This window comes from Meleagris gallopavo, chromosome 1, assembly GCF_000146605.3.
Source record: "Meleagris gallopavo isolate NT-WF06-2002-E0010 breed Aviagen turkey brand Nicholas breeding stock chromosome 1, Turkey_5.1, whole genome shotgun sequence".
In the NCBI taxonomy this organism is placed as follows: Eukaryota; Metazoa; Chordata; class Aves; order Galliformes; family Phasianidae; genus Meleagris; species Meleagris gallopavo.
The window spans coordinates 163,337,563-163,358,969 of NC_015011.2; the positions used below are offsets into that span (position 1 = coordinate 163,337,563).

Sequence of the window (21,407 nt, forward strand, 5' to 3'; positions counted from 1 at the left end):
CTCCAGCCTGTCCAGGTCTCGCTGAATGGTAGCACAGCCTTCAGGCATGTCAGCCAATCCTCCCAACTTCGTATCATCGGCAAACTTGCAAATTTATGTCCTGAAGGGAAAACAATCAACTTTAGACTTAATTAGATTACAAAACAGTTATGCTGTCAAATATCTTTATGAAATTTTTTAGCATTTCTCTTTCCTACAGAAAACTGAAAGTATTTGTAGCAGCAAATTAATGTAAGATGGGGGTAAACACCCATGAGAAAGGGCAGCGATGTATTCGATCCCGCCCTGGGCAGAGAAAGGAAAGAGATAAGCTCTCCAAGTCTCTTCCAGGATAATTTATGTGAGTTTATTAAACAAACTGAGAAAGTACACCTCTCTGCTTTTGTTTCACGAGGCACTTGTCAAGCACATCTGCTAGGCAGAGCTGCCAATCTGCTGCCTCTCTCATGTTGTACGCTCATATTATAAGTGTATGAGCTAGTTGCTTTCAAAGAGGCAACTTACAGGATCCAAACATAAATACTGCTGCAAACAAAATGCTTCCCTAAATACTCTGAAATCCAAACGTTCGTCCTTAGCAACATAATTCAAGCTGGTGATATCAGTGGGAAAACCACTATGAAGGGCAAAGAGGAAGAATGGAGAAAAAAAAAAAGAAAGAGGCAGGAAGGGGAAAAGTGTATCAGAAGAAAACTGGAGCACTGGATACTCCATACTTACAACCACCAGGGTGTCTCCACTCCATCATCACAGTGAAAGGAAGACCCATCATGGCAAGGAGAAACTGCAACAGCCACTATGATGGTGAACAATCAAAGGAAGCATGAGGAACTGAGTCAAAAAAAACAATATACTGGCAAACACTAAAAAACAAGAGAGAAACTTAAGTGTGTATGCAATAGCATGCAGTGTTCCGTAGCATTCTTAATGCTCATTTTTAAATTACCCTTGTTACCAAACAAAAAACAATGGGTTCTTTTACAGAACTCAGAGTTTCTACATAAGGAGCCACTTTTCTGTTTCCTATGAATGAGCACACTACACTTGTTCAGGTCTGCTTTCTGCTCCTCTTCCCTTGCCACCCACCTTCTTACGTGCCCAGATAAGCTGTTGAGAACCAAGGACGAGTTTCCAACCCTTAGAAGTCACCCTCCATGAGCTGTAATCACTGATCTTAAGCAAGGCTTCCAGCCTGCCCTGGCTGCAGTGTAAAACACAAGTATTTAAGTGAGCCCATTTTATCAGGCAATTGAGGCACGCTAAGAGCACACACATGGTTAATTAGTATAGTTCAGCCAACAGGCAATAACTCATTAAGCTACAGTAACTCGACTATGTTTGATCATGTGCTTTATGCCCTAAGGTACTTCATAAGTAAAGCAGTAAAGTCAACTTATCTACCATCTCAATTCATAGAATAGAATCATAGAATCATAGAATTCCTCTCTCACTCTTTTTTTTTTCTCCTAACCACACAAAATCGTGGTTAAACCACAGGGGATAATTTCTGGATGCAGAATAGTTCACCACCTTCCTCTTTTTTGGCAGGCTGAGCACATGTGAAGATTGTTATCCAGTCTCCTTTCAGCTTTGCCCACCCCAGGCTAAAAACAAATGCGTTCCCTCCTTCCCCACAGGCACTGCGCTGCCGACATCCTCTCTGCAGTGTGCTCCCCTAGGGACTGCCTTCTCCTATTTCCCCAGGTGTAATGCCAGAAATGGGTCCCAGTGATGCAGCTGAAAGGATTAACTCTCACAACATCCCTTGCCAGCACAACCCAGCCCAATTCTTCTTCCCTCCACAGCCATGCTGTTAATCCATCACAGCCCTCAGCTCCCAGTGCCACCTGGCTGCTCTGTCCCACCCTGTACCTTTATAGCTGGTCATTTCCACCTAAGTGCAGATTTGCACTTATCTTCCCTAAATTGCATCCTGTTTATTTCCAGATCATTCCCCTAATTGCTGAGCTCTCCCGAGCACTAATCTCCTCTTCCCCACTGTCTCTTGCTCTTAGCTGACACTAACAAAGGGGCTGCCCATCCCTTCATCCACTTCATTAATGAAAATACTGAATAGTCCTGAATCTAGGCCATATCCCTAGAGAAGCAGCTCAATAAATCCTTCTAGTTTGACAGGATTCACTTGATAACTGCTCTCTGAGTACTCAATAATTGTGTCTAACCTAATTCTCCCTATTTTTCTTACAAAAATAAAGCTTCTCCAAAGATACTGAAGTTACAGCAGCAAGAAAACCTATATTTTGCAAAGTTAATGTTAAGGTAACATGTAGAGGGGGAACTAACATTAATGTGTCAGACCTGACTTCAGCTGTTTTCTATCTGGAGTATTAGTATGTAACCAAATGTCACAATTAACCCATTGCAAACCCATTCCAACATTCACCAGAAGCATCTACTGGTGGTGCCCACTGCAAATAGGATGATGGACAAGATGGATTTGGGAATAATTTAGTGTAATGGTTCCTAAACCATGGGCTTCCCAACTTCCATGAGCTTTGGACCAGGCCCATTTGAGTTCCAATTTGCTTTTCATCTCCAAATACAAGGAACGGGTTTTCAACAGCAACCTCCACTCCTGCATAGATAATGCTGTTAGACTTTAGAGTCAAGATCTGTAGGGTTTGATTGGCTTTTTTTTTTTTTTTTTTTTTCCTATTTTTATACATTTATCCTCTATATATTGAGGAAAGGGTTTCCAGGAGGGGAAAGGGGAGACTCCTATTTCATTCACTTGATCTCTATTAATGATGTGGTTTGCATAGTGAAATACACTGTGTAACAAATACAGATACACAGAGACATTTTTATTCTTCTCATCATCCTGGAGAAAAGGAGCATGAAAGAAGGTAAAACAAAAATGTAGCCCTAAATACCCATGATATTGCACAGCATGGTAATAAAATATTGCTCACTTAAGCAGGAGCTTTTGAACTGCTCACTAGAGGAGCCCTTCCTTCTCAGTTGGTTTTTATAGGCAGCCTAGGGAGATTATGTGCTTAAGTTAGTCATTTAAATTTAGAGAGCTTGAACAAACATTGCAAACTCCCCTTCTCTCTCCCAGAAGAAATAGCTCACGATGACATAAGGGCATGTCATCATACCATAAGAAAATAAATATGATAAACTCAGAAGTATTTCAGTCTTTCTGAAATCTGGTGGGTGAGCTTGGTGTGTTTGTTTTTTTTTTTTTCTTTTTCTTTTCTGTTGTTCATCTAACATCAATTGTGCCTAATGACAGTAACCAAGCAGATGATGTAAATCAAGCGAGTGCATTTCTGATCGTTGGTCAAGCGCTCGCATTGTGCTAATGAGAAAAATCAAGTCAAAATATTTTTTCCATGGCTCCCGGTGGAGGTCAAAGCATATGCCCATTTGTACTTCCTCTAGCTCTGCAGGCAGCTTGGCGTCCCTTCCACAGGCAATGAGTCCTGCCAGAAAAGCCCATCAGGTCTTTCAGGTTCCCACTGGCAGGAAAAGTACCACACTCGATGCACCAACATTTGGAAAACAGAGAATGGACTGAGTCTCAATGCCCTTGGAGTCTCCATAAATCACTCATAGAAAAGAGCAGGGATTTAGTTGGGCAGCACATCGGAGGAGGACCTCCAGAGTCGCTATAGAGAGATTTCATCACAAGGAAGGGAGGCTGAGCAAACAGCGAGGATGTCAACAACATCCTGTCCTTGCAGAGAGGAGAACGGCTTTTGAAGGAATGACAGAGCTTTGGATCTCAGCTCCCCGAGGCAAGTTCAGGCAAGTTCAGACTCATTGCTTTTGTACGATAGAAGGTTTGGGTTTATTATTAGATCGAACTCAAAAGAGCCTTGCCAAGTTTGAAAGTTCATGATGTTTCAAGCAAAAAAAAGGAAGTCTCTTACCTCTCACAGAGGCTCGTTTCTCCGTTATGAAACAGCCCAGGAATTGTTTAGCTCTTATTCCCAGTGATGTCTGGAGCATGAATGGAAGATGGCTGGAGAATAGCCTGCTGAAACCCGGAGGCAGATCTGCCCTTCACAGCCGCGTTTCTCCTCGGAGTGAAATGCTCATTTCCCAAGTTTGTTTTTTTGCACTGCGAATGAGATAAACATTGATACAGCACAGACAAAATAGTCTGCTGTGAGGCTCATGCATTACCGACTACTCAAATGGGAGAAGACAGAGAGGGAATGTAATTCATGCAATCTCAAGGTTTGCTACCCTTGCTTACAGCTCTTCCTCACCCTCCCCAGGCCCTCTCTCCAAGCCATCTAGGCACTGCCTAAATCTGAAGGCTGTCCCTGAGCCTCATCACTCTCAAGTGGACACATCTTCTGGTTTCCAGCCCTAGACAACATCAGCCAGTCCATACCCTCTTGGATGGGGCCCTGGGCAGCCTGGTCTAGTATTAAATGTGGAGGTTGGTGTCCCTGCAAGTGGCAGGGGGTTGGAGGTTCATGATCCTTGAGGTCCCTTCCAACCCTGGCCATTCTGTGATTCTGTGATTCTGTGATACCCAGTGATTTCGTACCCACCATGTCCCCAGATTAAATAGCTCGTTCCATTCCTTCGGGGAGAGACAGCAACTGGAGTTCCTCTCAGTCTCAGATTTGCTAAAGAACATGATCCAATACCTTTTATTCACTTTCTATTATTTATGTCGTTTTTTGGTTGTTTTTTTTTTCCCCAATAGCCTGGTTTTAGATGTTTATCTGCACATGATCTCAGTACAATTTATATTTCATGAAGGTGAGTAATTAGAATTGAAACAGGACTTGCCAGCACCTTCATTGGCACTCGTAGTTATCCCCTTCCATACTGGCTTTTGGTACCTATTGAGGCTGCTTTGCATTTTTCATAGTCTCCTTACATTCATGGTCATGGACAATCAAGTCCAGAGCTCAGAACCTTCCAGTCTTGTTCTATTTCAATGGACAGATTTCCCAGAGGGTAGCACACAACTTCCTTTCTGCATCATTTCCAGTTCTGTGCTGTCCCATTTCATCTCACACCTACCACCCCACCCCTTAAACTCATCCACTTCTACCCAAAAAATTGCTCTGCGATGACAGTGAATTAAAGCACACTTCATCAGTACACTCCCATTTGTCTATGCCAAAAACATTCATGTAAGTATTTACCAGAAGCAAACCCAAGACCTGTCTTTAAGGATTCTCATTGGCAGGTTCTCTCTGGTGTGATGCTCTCCTGAAGGTGTTTCTCACCACAGGCCAGCCTTTTACCCATCTCATCATTCTTATTAATATCCATCTTCATTAGTTTCATTGATAATTTCCCTAGTTTCTATGTATCAAAATGACCTGTTGAATTTCAGCTTAGATCTGCTTCATCTCTTGCACCTAGAAAATCTGACCACTATTTGCCTCTCTTTGAGTTGTCTATCAGACTGGGCAGCCTTGAATTGCTTCTGCTAAACCCAGACTGCATTTGACAGGTGTCAGGCTTTTCCCCCAAATACCATTCTAATGTTTATTATTCATATTTTGTTTGAGTCCTTTCCTAACATTGAGGTGACAGCGGTCAATTGGCTAGGAACAATTTCCCTTTTTCAAAACCTGGGTAAACACTTTTGACTGGGGAGGTTTACACAACAAGTAGTTACTGTTGGATTTAACTTCATGTAGTCTGGTGAATGAATCTCTAGGGGTCCTGGGATGGAAATGGTTTTGTCAACATGGTAAAGTGCACTGACCATGCTGCCTTGTTTTTGCCTGTGGTGTGGCTCCTTGTTTTTGCATGCCCTAATTCCTAACAGTTTCCTTGTTTTTACATTCTCTCTGAATATTTAACATCTTCTTATAGAAAACTGAATTATGCTGTTCTACGTTTATGATTCTATGATTACTAACCTGATTCACTATCTGAACATCTCTAGTATCCGTCTCTTCCCTCACTGCCCCCTTACTCACCTCTTTTGTCTCCTTTTTACTTATGCCACTTAAAGAACTTATCTGCTTGCTGTCCTTGCAAAGTCTAACTGTGCTTGATCTACAGCAACTTGCTATTTACATCAACCCATGGAGACCTCTTTGCTTTTCCCAGTTCTTTTTGGTCCCTCTTCCTCTCCCTCTGTTGTTGCTTTGCCCGTAGCATTTGGAGCCTTCCCTTGTTAAGAGCCCAAAAGAGTCTGACTCGTGGCTATGCCATGCATATTGCAATGATTTCTCTCATCTTGTGTGTGTGGGGAGCTCAAACTTAAAATGTACGCCCTTACACAGAGGTTAGATTGGATGAGCATCCTTCCCGGCGCTGCCGTGCCTGTTGCCCCATCCCACAGCACTTCCCTATTCCAGGGGACTGAGTGACAATTCAGTCCCTGCTGGTGTTTCCTTCCCAGCATGCTAACTGAATGCTGAAGTGGCAGCAGCGCTGATGTTACGTGCCAGATCAAATGAATGGGAAAGGAATATTTTTGTTATTTTGAAATGCCTAATTGATTTCACGTCCAGCTGGCACTAATACCCTCTCCTTCTCTTTTCTCCCTCCCCCACTCCCATCAGCTTTTTACTTAAAAAGTAGAAGTATTTCCCTGGTTGTCGTGGAAGCCTCTTCTGAAGGCATTCAAGAAAAAAAAGCAAAATATTTAAAGAAAAGCAACTTTTTTTTCCTTTACTGATGATATTAGATACCTATCACTTCCACAATTAGCATGCTGTCATAAGGCATATGCCGTCAGTGGGGTTTTCTTCCCACCTCTGCTCTTTAAACACTCTTTTCTCCATAAAGAGGAGGAGAAAATCATGGCTGTGAACACCAGTGTGTGCTGGTGCCAGCACAGGCACCAAATACACCCATCACTGAACAGAAGCAAGCAGCCAGGCTCAGAGGCAGGACTCACAATGAAACGAAGCATGGATGTCCAACCTCTTGGCTTGCCTGGGCCTCAGTGAGTGAAGAGGAATCGCCTTGGATTGCTCCAAAAGTAATGCCTTCTACTTATTTTTCATGGCGACGACAAACAGATACAAAGAGCACAATAAAACTACTTGATAGAGGAAAGTCTCAGCTACAAAACTCTATTTTTCCACAGTTACCACTATGAGCTATGCATTTTCACAGACAATGAACAAGAGCCTGCAGACCCCACTTGTAAATATCTGCACCAGTGGAGGTGACACACTGTCACTGTTGTTGCTGCTGAAATGCACCACCCACCACCTCTTTGTGCTCACATCTACTGGTTGGTCTCCACAGACATTCAGCAAGTGTCAATGAATGTCAGTGGGTGCCATTTTTTCTGCATGGAGGAATTCAGTGACACACCTTTGCTTCATACACACTTCTGTGTCAGATGCCATTCTGTCAGTGTCCCTTTGCTGCCATCTGACACATGACAACAAAATGTAATGGAATATTGGTGGGAAGGTTCAACCTCTAGTGTCATATCTGCTTCTGACATTATGGGCCAACATCATAAAGCAGGAGGCATTACTTTCAGAGCAGCCCTCATTAAATATATAAGTAGCTGATATATATAAAGTAACAAAACTTATTATAATTTTCAATTTTTTCTAATAAAACATATACAAAAGAGAGCAACAAAATTATAAGACTAGTGGGATATGGAACCTTGTGGAACTAATGCTCCAGGCTGGTTTGATGACAGGGGTTGCAACTTGTAGTGAGTTCTCCAGGAGCTCAGTAGAGACTTTTGATGAAGTTTTGCTCTTTCTGCACTTCATCTTCAAAGCAGTTGTTCTCAAATGTACGTAATGCCAAAAAGCAGTGATGTGAATAAGGCACAACTGTGAAGTGAGGGATATTCCTCTGCTAAGATAGATCTGATAAAATCTGGTCTCAGACATTCTTGTTCGGTGTATCTATCTGTCCCATCTCCCAAATCTCTCTTTTTTTTTTTTTCATTAGGCTTTCAGAGAGGTTATCTAATCTTGCCTTGAATACATTGTCTGTTTGGATCATAATTACTCTGCTGGCAAAGTACTCCATCGTCTGATGTCCTTTCTGATAGGTGTTTCTTTCCAATAACACGGGCTCTGTCGTGCTTCTCTTAAGCAACAGGCACTTACTCCTGTCTCTGTTTGTGACTCCCACCCTCAGAAGCTCATTCCTTCCAGCCAGGTGGTATCCTCAGCTTGATTTTTAATGGTATCAGCAGATGGAAAGACGCACTTATCACTCATGTTTTTAAGCCTTTTGCCCCTGCATGCTCTTTATTGAAACACTGACAAGACTAAGCACCTTCAGAACGTAAAAGCCATCCAAAGAGCTGGAAACGAGAATGCAGTCAAGCCCTTCACATCTGTGAAGAGAGGTGGCATCAGACTGGAGGACAGCAGCATTTAAAAAGATGTGTTCCAGCATGTTTTCGGAATGTGTTCAATACCCATCCCAACATTACGCAAGTTAGAACTTCATTTTAAAAGGACTAGGAGAAAACAGAGGAGGGACATTGAAAATGAAATATCTCTTCCTCCCCAAATAATTTCTGAGCACTCAAGCTAATTCTATTAGACTCCTCGAAAGTGAACAGAAATGCTCTAAAATTAATAGGAAATTTTATAACTAACCAATGAAGAGATTTCAGAGCCCCTGTAATCTGATTAAATACTCTGAATCCAGTTGGCATTCTCCCATATTGTTCTGTATCAGCTGCAATCTTTTAATAGCACAAGCTCCGAGGTACAAAAATAACATGCCACAATGGCATACAGTTCCCTGAAATACAATTAAACTTTCATTATTTGAATTATCCCTTAAAAATAATCACTTTGGGCTAAGTAGATCAGATTCTTTAGGTTTTTTTGCATAAGCCTTATCTAAAATATTTTACATGGAAAAAAAAAGAATTAAATGGAAAGAAAAAAAAAAAGTAGGACTTTCACAGAGGATGTGAGAAGAGGAAGGGAAACCTCAGTAGAAAGACTGGGCTAAGCCAGCCCTGTGCCCCGTGCAGCAGCACTTTGGAGCTGCAGAAGGGACCCTGCTGTGCACCCACCTGCTGCAGGGCTGCATGGGTGCTGCTCCCTCCACTCCCAGGAACGCCTGTGTAGAAAGGGTGCTTTGAAATTCAACACAAGCTGTCCTTGGCATCAGGCTGAGTGGCTTAAGCAATAGCAGAAGCAAAACTGCAGCTTTTTTTTTTTTTTTGTACAAAAACCAGCGCAGCTCGAAGGGAAGGAGTGCTCCTACGTGCTCGTGTTCTGGAGCCTCTTACGTGGGAACAGGGCTGTTCCCATAGCTGAGGCGTGATCTCTGCACGTCCCAAGATTATAACCAGAAGGCTTGTGCAGAGGCACACACACCAGGAGGACACTGCCTGGCTTGTCCAAACTCAGCCTTTGGCACGACGGGAAGCAGAGCTCCCTCGGGAAGCACCAGCCCGTGCACGTCAAGGGGAAGAGCCCTGCCACCAGTCCCCGTCCTCCTCTGTGGCTGCAGCAGATACCAAGGAGCTGGATTTACCCCAGAACTTGGAGGTTCCACTTATTTTTAGCTGCCTCACATAGCTCCAGCAGCAGCTGAGCACACCTGTCATGGCTGAAGCTGCACAGGGCCTTTCATGTCATCACCACAGCAGCCTTCATAGAAAAATACATAACAATAAACACACCATGTAGTAGGGTTTCATTAAAAAATAAAGGGAAAGTACCTAGACTTCATGTGGGAAAACATCAGGAATGAAAAACAAGCATTCTGTTTTCTTGCATGTGCTGTATGCAGAGCACTGTGAGCATCAGAGGAGATGTGAAGCTGTGGAGGGATTTACTCACCCCAAGTATTCCCTGCTGTGCTCACAGATCCAAGGCACGCTGTGAGATTAACAATCAGGGAAACAGTCCAAGCAGCACCAAGGAGAGGACTACTTTTTTTCAGATGCCCTCAGTACAGCACAGCTGTGTTGGACACAGCTAGCAGGTTTCTCCTTGCCCACAGGTCCAAAAGTATGGGGGGACTCCCCCCCCCCATTTACAACACTTAGCCAGGCAGCTGTTTGGTCCTTTTTTTTCTATCTCAAGGCCTAGATCTGTCCTTTGACTCAAAATCATAGAATCGTTAAGGTTGGAAAAGACTACTAAGATCATGCAGCCCAACCGTCAGCCCATCCTCACTATGCCATGGATGACTGCAATCCCTTGGAAATACATATCTACGTGCAAGGTAGGCAAGCACAGGTGTGAGCCTGAATGAGTAGCTGTGGCATAGAGCACATGGTTTGGGGGCATAGTGGTGATGGGTTGACGGCTGGACTACATGATCTTAGTGGTCTTTTCCAACCTTAATGAGTGTATGACTTTATGAACCATGGCACTGAACACCCAAACTCTCAGTAAACTTAACCAAAAGCTGCAGGTGCTGCCTACCCCCTCATCACCCAGCATCCCTCTGTTTTGTGAGAACCCCAAAGATCTCTTCTTGCACATGGTCTCAAGGAGTCACAGTGAGTGACTCAGGGTCAGCTTCGTCCAAGTAAACAAGGAGTTGACTTCAGCTATGCCACCAGAACTGCTGCAGCGTTTCATATTAAACAGTGCCTAGTCCTATTTCACCTGTAAAATATTTACGACACATTTCTGCATGGATATAAAAGATAATTGCTTTAATTAAACATCAAAGATCACTCTATTTTATGACGCAGAGAAATTCGAAATATCTATGACCTAAAGCATGCCTTTGGCATCAGATCTCTGAAGACACTGAGTGCTTGTGTATTGGCCTTGAGGTTTCCTTTAACAGCAACATGGCTGCTAGTGTGCTCTAGTGAGTGCCCAGCAGGTAGGTAAGTACCCTGTTCAACACAAGCACAATGAATTCACACCCCAGTCATTGCTCCACCTCTCTTCAGCAGGACTATCTCCAGGAGCACTTTCAGAGCTTCATAGATTGGGTGTTCTGCTTTCCTACAGAGGAGGAAAGCTCTGTACCTCGGTTGCAGGTGGGAGTTGAAGATGATATCCTTAAAAGCATGCAGGTTTAGGCTTACCCAATCTGAGTCTGTGCTGCTGGGGACCACACTTAGGAGTGGAAGGGTTTGGCGGATTATTTTTGTCAAAGTTGGACTCAGTGAGCCTTTTGGGTCACTTCCAACTCAGGATACTCTATGATCTATGATTCTATGATCTACCCTGGGCAGAAACTGCATCCATTCCATGGACCTGGGGACTCCAGGATTAACTCAAGTCAGGCAGCTCACGTATTCCCACCTCACTTCCATGTACATCCCTGGAACAAATCACAGGCAGTTCTGGAAGAACTTGAAATAAATTAAGGATACTAACAACAGTCAGCATGCATGAAACCAGTCTAATTGCTTTATGTCAGACCAACCTAAATTTGTTACAGGATAGTGGGGGAATTGGTAGATGTCACAAATCTTGATTTTTCAAAGCGAGGACAGTGCAGTCTAAATTAAATTATTACAGGTGGTTTACAAGAGTGGCTGGAAAATCATAGTTGTAAAGTAGTTCAGTGCTGTGGTCTCACCTCACAGTCAGGCTGAAAGGGCATGCAGGCAGTGGTCTGTGCAGTCTGTCCCAGCCTGATGGTACTTCACGTTTCCAAAAACAACCTGGGAATAAAACAGAAGGGACATTTGTTGGTGTTATGAAGCTGAAAGAGGCTGCATGTAACAGTGCATAGATTAAGAATTAAAAATACAGTAGTGAGGAAATCCCCTGAAAAAACATGACTTGCTTTTAACTAGAGAAATGCAAAGTTCTGCATTGCACAGCAAAAGACAACTTCACAAAATTGGACTGGGCAAGGACCGTGAGAGGAGCAGCTCTGGGAAAGTGGGCTGTGGGCTGAGCATAATTTGGTGGTACCTCATCGCTATTAAAAAAACTGACTGCAGCCTCCACCTCCCATTCCCCTGCACTGCACTGCTCAGGGGGAAGAGGTAGAAGAGGGTGAATGGGGGGGAAGGTGTTTTTGGTCTGCTTTAAATTGTCACTAAATTACATTAAGCTCCCTATGGTGAGTCCGTTTTGTCCATGGTGGTAACTGGTGAGCGATCTCCTTGTCCTTATCTCAGCCCTTAGAATCATAGAATCACAAGGTTGGAAAAGACCTCTAAGATCATCCAGTCCAACCGTCCACCTATCATTACTATTTCCCACTAAACCATGTCTTAAACACTTCTTCATTGTATTTCCCCCTTCTCTTTGTTTGAGTAGGAGGGGTTAGAGAGTGGTGCAGACTCCCAGCTCGGGACAGAAGATAATCCTTAAAAACATGGTGGAGGTTGTTCTTCCCTAACTTCAGATCACTGTGTAGGTAGCTGCAGTTATATACTGGACACATAGCAGAGAGTCCACCTCTAACAGATAACATACTGATGGAGAAGAAAGGATCTCGGCAGGATTAAAAAAGGCAACAGCAGATGTGCTGAGAAGCAGACAGTTCCTTTATGTCCCCTGGAATGTAAAGTTGGGGGAGAACTGTACCATATCACAAAACTGTAGAAAGAATCTTTATATCTTGCTATTCTGGAATGCAGGAAGCTCAAGTTCATCACTCTGTCTTTGGGAGGTATCTTTTAGGTTTCCCAGCTCCGGATTAAACCTCCTCTACTTCACACCTGAAGAAGGAACACTGACCCTGAATTTTTAATGCTTTTCCAGAGATAAATCAGTTTGTCTTATAAAATGCCTAACTATCGCAATGCCATCTTGTCTTGGAAAACAGAGTATCTGTGTTTTGTGAAATGATGTCAGGAATTATGGAAAAGGGTCTGGAAGGGTCCTTTTGTCCATGGAAGGATTCATCTCATTGCTGGTGAATGCCCTTCCCAAATGGTCTTAAAAACCTGTGACAGTGGAGATCCTCTTGCCCTGCAGACAGCTTTTCCTAACATCTAACCTCTATTTCCCCTGCTGCAGTTTCTGGTCATTACAAGATGCTCCTGTGTACGTTCTTAATAGACTGCTGATTCTTCAGTTGAGGAAGCACGATGACACTGTCTTTACAAACCCAATCATTTCTAAATTTAGTACTCCCTCTTATCCTTTCCATAAACATCTATAAGGACACTGTGCAGCCAAAGTGATGTAGCCTTTGAACCTTCATAAAGTTAAATATATAGTGAATTATTTTATCTCTTCATGGCCAAATAAAAATGAAAACCAGAGCAGCATCCAATTGCACATACCAGCCATAGCAGAGAGCTGTCAGCTCGGGCTTCATGCACAGCTGATTGAAAAGCTGATTGATGCACTTAAAATACGTGGATATCAGTCATCACTGATTTTAAGAGCTCCAGGGGAAAAAAAAAAAGTATAAAAAAAACAACTGAAAGTTTCCAATAGGAGGAAAATATTTCTCCTCCCTTCAAAAAGATAAAAAAGCAAGGCAAGCTGTAGATCTCCTCCATTCTCCATTGCTCAGTGTTCCCAGCAAGCTACTGACTGTCACATACTTTGAAAGGTGAGTTAAAGACAGTGTGGGTATCTTCACTTTCCCTCTCCTCATCTACTCATCTCTGCAGTTTCTACATTATGGCTCAGGGATTACACCATCTCCCCTCCGCATCAGTGCAGCCAATGCACAACCAGACAAGGAACACCAAGTGGTGGAAAAACTGGAACCCCATGGCTTGAACAGGTGTATTTTTCACAAAGTAAAAACCGTCTGGAGGGTGGGCCCAGAAAGTAGTGGTGAATGGAGTCAAATCCAGCTGGTCACCAGTGGGGTTCCTCAGGGGTCAGTATTGGAGCCCATCCTGCTTAATATCTGTATTGATGAGCTGAATAAGGGCATTGAGTGCACCCTCAGGAAGTTTGCAGGTGACATCGAGCTGGGGGGGACCGTTGATTTGCCTCAGGGTGGGAAGGCTCTACAGAGGGATCTGAACAGACTGGATCGATGGACTGAGTTCACCAAGTGCTGAGTCCTGCAGTTTGTCCCAACAACCCCAGGCAATGCTACAGGCTTGGGGCAAAGTGGCTGGAAAGCTGCATGGAGGAAAGGGGCCTGAGGTTGTTAGCTGACAGCTGGCTGAACACGAGCCAACAGTGTTCCCCACCTGGGAACACTGAGCAGTGAAGATGGGATGAGCCATACATCAGCACTGGGTGCTGTCACCCTCTGCAACCTAACAAGCCAGTCCCACCTGCCCCCATCTCTCTTCTGTCTCTGTAATACAGCAGAGGAGTTTGATTGCTCAGACCTCAGATCAGGTCCATCTAGTCCTAGACACTGCTCAGGATCTCAGCTCACACCAGGTGGAGGTGGTTGGACACAGCTCCTGCCCTAGCAGGGAGCCCTGGTGAGACCTCCTCAAAGTAATGTACAACACTGTGGTCTCTGATTCAAACTGCAACAAGCACAGAGACAGAGAGAGACAGAGCAATGTTTTCATCCTTCTTTAACATGACAAAAGCGGCAGGGAAATCCACATGACTGCATCCTGGCTTATACTTGCCCCCCGGATAGATACCTCAAACTATCTCCAATTATAATGGCAAAGACTGTACCAGCTAGTTAAGCTGAACACGTGATTAATAATATACCCAGCAATTTAGAACTTGAAGCCTTTACCATGCAAGCCATGTACTCTGCTCTGAGGCCTACAGATGATGCTTTGCATTGATCAGACATGGGGATGATTTACAGCTGTTGCAGGATGGAATGCCACAAAGCCTAGAGGGAGTAGCAAACCTTGCTAGTTAGGATAATTCATCTCTCCTGTCTCTTTGTTAGTCCCTAATTTTAAAAGTCAGTTTCCTTCAAGAGCCATCATTACGTTTTCAATATTAAAACCTTTCAGTTTCTCTGGGGAAACAAATGAGGAAGAAAAAAAAAGAAAACTTTTCAAAGCTCAGGAGGAAATAATGGGTTTAGTCAGACAGTTTCCTTGTAGGAGATGGGTTGGTAAAAGACTTCCAAGAACAGACTCAAAGTCAGCCTGTGTTTTGTGTGCAGCAGTATTCCTGGGAAATTTACACACCTGTCACCTAATTGCTGCTTCCTTTGTAAAACAGAAATGACAAACCCAAGTCGTTTGCTTTCAGTGTCTATTTTTTTTCTTTATATTCTTACAGCAAAGTGCCTGACACTTCTTTGAAAAGAAATAGCAGATTTCCTCCCCGCTTTGGGATTCAGCACAGGCTGCACTTCACAAGCTGCAAGCAAAGCAGGTTTCCTTCGAGTTGTTGTGGTGTCAGACGGTGCAATGTATTATTAAAACCCAATTTCAACTTCCTAAACAGTCAGGTGCCAGATGGCCAAACTATATGTGTGCAGTCCAGGAGCAGAGCTAGGATGGGCTTGTGACATGCTCCTGGTGTTGTCACAACCTATCTCATTAGAAATTTCTACTGTCACTTTGGTTTTTATGCAGTGGAAGTCTGCTGGTCATTTCAGTCCTAGCACATCTAAATGCTCTGCAGGTCTCCGTCAGAGTGCACAAACATTCCCATGGACGCTGGTTAATTCTTGCAAAGCTGAAGTCGTCCTTAGCTGAGCGGTGGGAATGCAACTGGGGCCAGACCTTAATATTCGCCTCCTGTTCCTCGGCACTAGTCACAAAGCCATGAGAAAACAAACAAAGAAGCAATGCTCACAAAGAGACGGCATTCCCAAGGCCTTCACAGGCTTCTCGGCTAGAGTCAGAAAACGAGCTTTGGAGCATTTGTCAAACAATGAAAAGAGAGGCAAACTGTGGAGAGAAATTTCCTGTATCTCCAGAGCGCAGGGCAGTTCTGCCAGCATATATTTCTTAATATTTTCTTCTCTGTGTGCTCCTCGTTGCCATGTTCTATGCTCTAGTACATTTCCCATTGCTTTGTAGTTGGGGATTTTAGAGGACCAGACAACATTCAAGCTGGCAGGGCAACAAGGACTAGAAAATTATACGGGATGTGGCTTGGACAGAATTTAGCCTGATGACATTGTGGCTGCATTGCAACAGCAGCCTCCAAATCACCTACAGGACAGAGTGCCTGTTCCAGAGAACTGTGCCATGGTTGTCTCTGGGACATGTGGGGTGGGGGCAGGCACAGCTGCAATGGGACTGTGGGGAGACGGTCCCTTGGACTGGAGTTCCTACACTGTGTGCAATTGCATGAGTGCACCCCCAGGGGAGGATGCACTGCCACAGTGGGCTCACAAATAGCACTTTAGTGCTTCACGTTGCTTAGGGCTTCCCGCATTTTCCCCAATGAAAGGATGGAAATATGGCCTCCCTGCAAGGTAGTCCCCAGAAACGCTCCTACAGTTTCTTTCTGTATTTCCCTCAGAGAAGCAAAAATCAAGCTGAGATTCTCATCCATACTGAGAGGTAATGAGATTCCCCGTGGGAGGGAGGAATAAGGAGAACCTCAGCCATTACACAGGTCATCGCACCGGGATTGGAAAGCTCTCCAACTATTTGGAGGCACAGCCTGGCCCCGCCTCGCAGCCGACTCATTGAGCTCAGTAGCATGGCAACATGACGGAGCAGTGCCTCTTCAGGCTAATACCATGTGGAGAGATTAAGTGCAAACAAACAGCAACAATAACGGGCTCATTGACATGCAAGGAGAGCCCAGCTGGATCGCATATGCCTCCATCGTGTAGAAATACCCCTTTCTCCTGCTTCTTTGAGCTTCTACAGGTGCCCCAGTGCCGTCCAGCCCCATGCAGCACCAAGAAGTGTCCCATTTGTGGTGGCTGTCAACATCTCCATACCTCTCAGTGAGCCCGAGATGCATCAGGAATAAGTTAGGAGGTGGTGGAACGGCAGTAGGGAAGTCCTAAAACTGGGGCAGGAGAAAAGAATGAGAGTTAACTGAATGTAAACAAGTCTACAGCGAGGCAGGTGGCAAGCTGGGGTGCGATTCCCAACAGAGCTTCTGGAAGAGGCTGATGGACCGCATGGGGGGATTTATCCCTCTGCCTCCCCCAGCAGAATTTAAACAAAGCCAAACTTCAGATGTTTCTCTTTTAGGAGGAACTACGAAGTCTGGCAACTACAAAATGAAAATGAGCGGAGGGAAGAAGTTGTCTAGCAAAATTAGCAACACATTTCCTTCTCTGCCTTCCAGAGAGCGTGCCCCCTTCCAGCATGCCAGGTCTGCATAGCGTAAATTATTCCTGTCTAAATTTAAGCCTGTGCTGTTGCTTCTGCCAAGTGTTTACTCTTGAAGGCCGTATTTTTTCAGGCACAGATGATGCTGGATGACACGTGTCATCACAGTGCATGTCCTTGAAAAATATGTGCTGTGAAACTGCACTGATCTCCTGCAGGACATGCTGCTCTCATGTGCAAAGAAAGCGTGAGGAAGGTCTCGATCAAGAGACCACTCAGCGGGTTGCCGTGCCAAGGCTGGATTAGGGGTGGGTGAAGCTTCCCGCTGCCAAATGTCACTGAGTTCACAGATCATCACCAAACCATGACTACGCTTGACTCATACAGATAAGACCTCTGGGCACCTTTTCCCTCAGCTAACTCTGCATTGCCGTTTCCCCCATGAATGAGAGTTGCCCTTTGCGCCGCAGCGTGTAAAGCTACAAATTCATCATGTATCACAGATTCCTTCACATCCAGCAGCTGCTTCAGTAATGCACAGCCATCACACACCACTAGCAATGGCCTGGAGGGCAAAGCAGAGGTGCTGGCTTGTGCTGAAATATCCGATGGCTATTTTCACACTCCCAAACTCGCATTCCTGTTCACCTCTTTTGGCCGCATGCTTCCTGCCATCACTGAGAGTGGAACTCTTTGAGAAGGTTGGATGATCTCTTTTTGCTTATATTCAGATTTACGAAAACCTGCATCTGTGAAGTGTGATAGATAAACCAAATAATTCAGTTGCTGTGCAGATCTATTTTGGTTGTGCCAAGTAAAAGTCTTTTATGGCTGGGGATGTGGCAACCCTATCCTGTCTTCAAAACAAAGACCTCTGAACCGGGCAAGCTCATCATGCTCTTAAGCACCTTTGGCCTTTACTCTCTTGTGGGTCTCTGTCCACACTAAAGCACACAGATTAGAACAAACAGTACATTTAAAGAGAAGGTTTTATACCCCCTAGTACGGAGAAATGTTTTAAGTTACTGTCTTAAGCTCCAGCATGTCAAGGTTAGAAACGTTTTTGTTTCATTGTTCGGACTCCCTATGGCCAAAGTCAACATTGGGCTTGATGGGATGGTTTGATATATGGCAGCCCAGCATGATCTCATTGCTGGGAGGTCATGGGATTCGTGCATAAAATGGTCAGGCATGATTAATATTAGGCAGTATGCGTGCACAGAGATACACGGATCTGTCACTGTGACTACAGATGGAAAGCCCAAGCTGCATGAAGGTCAGACGGGGCACCATGACTCTCTGGGCAGTCAAAACCAGACATCCTATCTCATGTGGTGCCACTCGGAGAAGAAAGCCACTTGTCCCAAAATGCCTCTGGGGGCATTCCATGCTGTTGTGCTATGCAGCTTAGGTCCACCCCGCACACCTGTCTGCTCCAATAGCACACAGCAAATGGAGGAGCACATCTGTGCTGGGAGCCGTTTCTGCTGTCCTCTGCTATTTTTACACAGTGGCTGTGAATGCTTGCAAAATGAGACACATTGTCACAATTAAACTGAATGCATTTAATAGCAAACTATATCACAAATTGCAGAGTGAAACCACTTCACATTTCCATGGGGCTTGCTAGAAAAAACATCTCCAATTAATGAGGCACATTGTAGACTTGTTTATATTCTGTCAATTCTGTTCAAGAAACAAATTATCTGTGTGTGATTATGAGGGCAAATTTACCCTATAATTTTCCATTTAGCCTCATTTTACTGCCTGGGCTGTTCCACTGAGCTGAATTGTTATTCATGGAGCAAAACCTCCATCTTCTTCCCTTGCCCTGTCCTCCCAAATCCAAAAGGCTTGACACATTTTGCACAAATAGCAACACATTGAACACAAACACTGCTTGGTAGCACCAGCTCCCAGCTTCAGAGCCAACAAGCAGAGGTCTTGGTCACCTTTCTGACTCGTTTTGTTCTCCCCTGACTCATAAATCACAGAACCCCAGCATGACTGAGGCCGGCAGGGTCTTCTGGGTGCCTCCGCTCCATCCCCTGCCCCAGTATGGACACCCAGAGCAGGGTGCCCAGGACCACATCCCAGCAGCTCTGGGAGATCCCCAAGGAGGAGACCGCACAGCCTCTGTGCAGCCTATGCCAGTGCTCCGTCACTGCACAGCACAGAAGGGCTCCTGATGTTCAGAGGGAACCTCCTGTGCTCCAGTTTGTGCCCATGGCCTCTTGTAAACCAGAAACCTGTTGTTAGCCAGAAACTAAGCAGAATGGATGTTCTGGAGTCAGTTCAGAGTAGCAGAGTTCACAAGCATGCACCAGCCTCAGAAAAAATTGGGGTGTCAGGTTTGGAGGGCAGGGGCTTAACTTACCACCTGCTCCCCAGCATCCGCAGGAAGCATCACCCCCAGCATGACTGCAGAGACGATCTGGGTCCCAGCACTGTAATTGAAACCATACAGTACTACAGCACTCTGCCATGAAAAGCAGCAGAGGTTGCATTTCATCACTAATCTTGTGGTTTTGCTCACAGCTACAAGTAGCGTTCTCAGTAAAACCGGCACAAGCAAACTTTTGTGTGCTCTTCCTCCAGCCATGTGGGAGGGTCTCTAGGCTGGAGTCTTCCCAGGCTTGACTATTTTAGAGTAGTTTGGGCCTTGTAATGATGCCTCCCTGCATGTTTCAGAACAAGCCATCTCTCTCCCCCAGTCACTCATTGCCGCAGGCATGCAGGAAGTTCCAAGCAAATCACAATGAGGCAAGAATGTTACAATCTTGAATTAGAACAAATATCCCCAGCTTCTACACAGCATCTCCGCTTATGTCACATAGGTAGTATCAGCCTTAAAATGTCAAACTCCTGCTCACCCTTCTGTAAATCACGGGAAGATTCTTCCTGGAGCAGCCCAGCAGCAGAAGATTCCATTCATGGGCATCAATCCCAGGTACACACCTCGGTGCACAGCCACAAGCAAAGGGACAAAGTAGAGATTCATTTCCACAGTAACATTTGTAGAGTCTCAATATATTTATAGCCTCCCACATACATCCTGAAGAGAAAAAGATAACATGAAAACACCAACCAGAAAAACAAACAAAGAGGAGCAGAACTATGGCTGTGGAGCTCCACTTGTTGCCCAGATGCCTTTTATTTTTGGTGTCTGTCCCAGCAGTTTCCAAGAAATCTCCTCCTACCCTATTTCTATGGGAAGGTATAGTGTTACAGTTGAACCCTTCAGGCGTGAACATATGAGGACAAAGGCCACAAGGTCAAGTCTGTATTTGTAATATAAGATGTGAGCAGGGCCAGGTCACTGGAGCAGGCTGTGCTTTCCAGAAAAACTAAAAGATGCTCCTAGGATCTATGAGACCATCAAGAAATACCAACATGGTCCTGCTAGGCTGTGCCTGCCTGAGCCAAGGGGCAGGTTTATAGAATCACAACATGGCTGAAGTTGGCACAGACCTCCAGACCCATCTGCTCCAGCAGGGTCACTCAGAGCAGCGTGCCCAGGGCCAAGTCCACTTGGTTTCTGAAGAGCTCAACAGGGAGGATGCCTCCCATCCATGCCACCAAGAACACCTTACCCATACCTTGGCAAATAAGCAAAGCTTGCTAAGACTTATTAGCCTATAGACAGCACCACACGGACACCACTCATCATTACTTCCACCTTATCAAAGCACAAACACCTTTTGTTATTTCAGATTTTTCCTTAGATTGAAAATCATAAAGCTTACCTATTTCTTTTTAGCAATAACATCTAAATAAAACAGAAGACATCAGCAACACATATGTGAAGTAAGCTTACTCAGGGGCTTTCCTGTGGGCAAAGTTTCACCCAAGTTCATTTTTTTTAAATTTTTCATAAATGTGTCTTAGAGATTGTAATGCATGGAAAAAAAAGCACCTCTTAACCTCTGAAGCCCCACCAGTCCTGTTCATCTCTCACATGGAGCCATAATCCCTTCCAGCAGTAACTTGTTGGGATGTCACAAACAAAGGATTATACCTTCAGGTGAGACAGAGCTCCTTATGAGCTTACAGCTAAACTATTACAGAACCTGTTCTCATACTGAAATTGCAGACACGTGTGTGACTTAAAACAGTGTTACAAGACTGCATACAGATGGATCTACTGTGAGAATTACTGTTATTCCTAAGTACTGTGCTAAGGTGGTGAAAATAGCTTATGGGGCATAACTACTTCTTGCAGGTGTACTTTTAAACCACACCATCCAGCAGAAGAGCATAAGTTATTGTCACATGTGCCTTCCCATGGTCAAGCGAGCAATGCTGGGTTTGGGCTACAGTTTCAACAGGCTGCTACCACTAACTCAGAAATCAGTTGGGTATTTCTGACCTTGGGTAAAACGTGAAAAGCAAAGTGTACTTTTGTTTTAAGGCACATCCTGGT

At 44.5% G+C, this 21,407-nt stretch overlaps 1 long non-coding RNA gene across 4 annotated transcripts; it reads right to left on the reverse strand.

Moving 5' to 3' along the window:
- LOC116216197 lies at positions 1-20,221 on the reverse strand. 4 transcript variants are annotated; one of them, XR_004158623.1, is made up of 7 exons: positions 19,858-20,221; positions 19,362-19,431; positions 16,645-16,715; positions 11,461-11,545; positions 3,900-4,090; positions 721-796; positions 1-100 (listed from the first exon to the last, which is right to left on the reverse strand). It is a non-coding gene; the product is annotated as an uncharacterized LOC116216197 (long non-coding RNA). The 4 variants fall into 4 exon arrangements; XR_004158621.1 differs by having other exon boundaries at positions 19,362-20,221; XR_004158624.1 differs by lacking the exons at positions 16,645-16,715; positions 19,362-19,431.
- Positions 20,222-21,407: the final 1,186 nt, after the last annotated feature.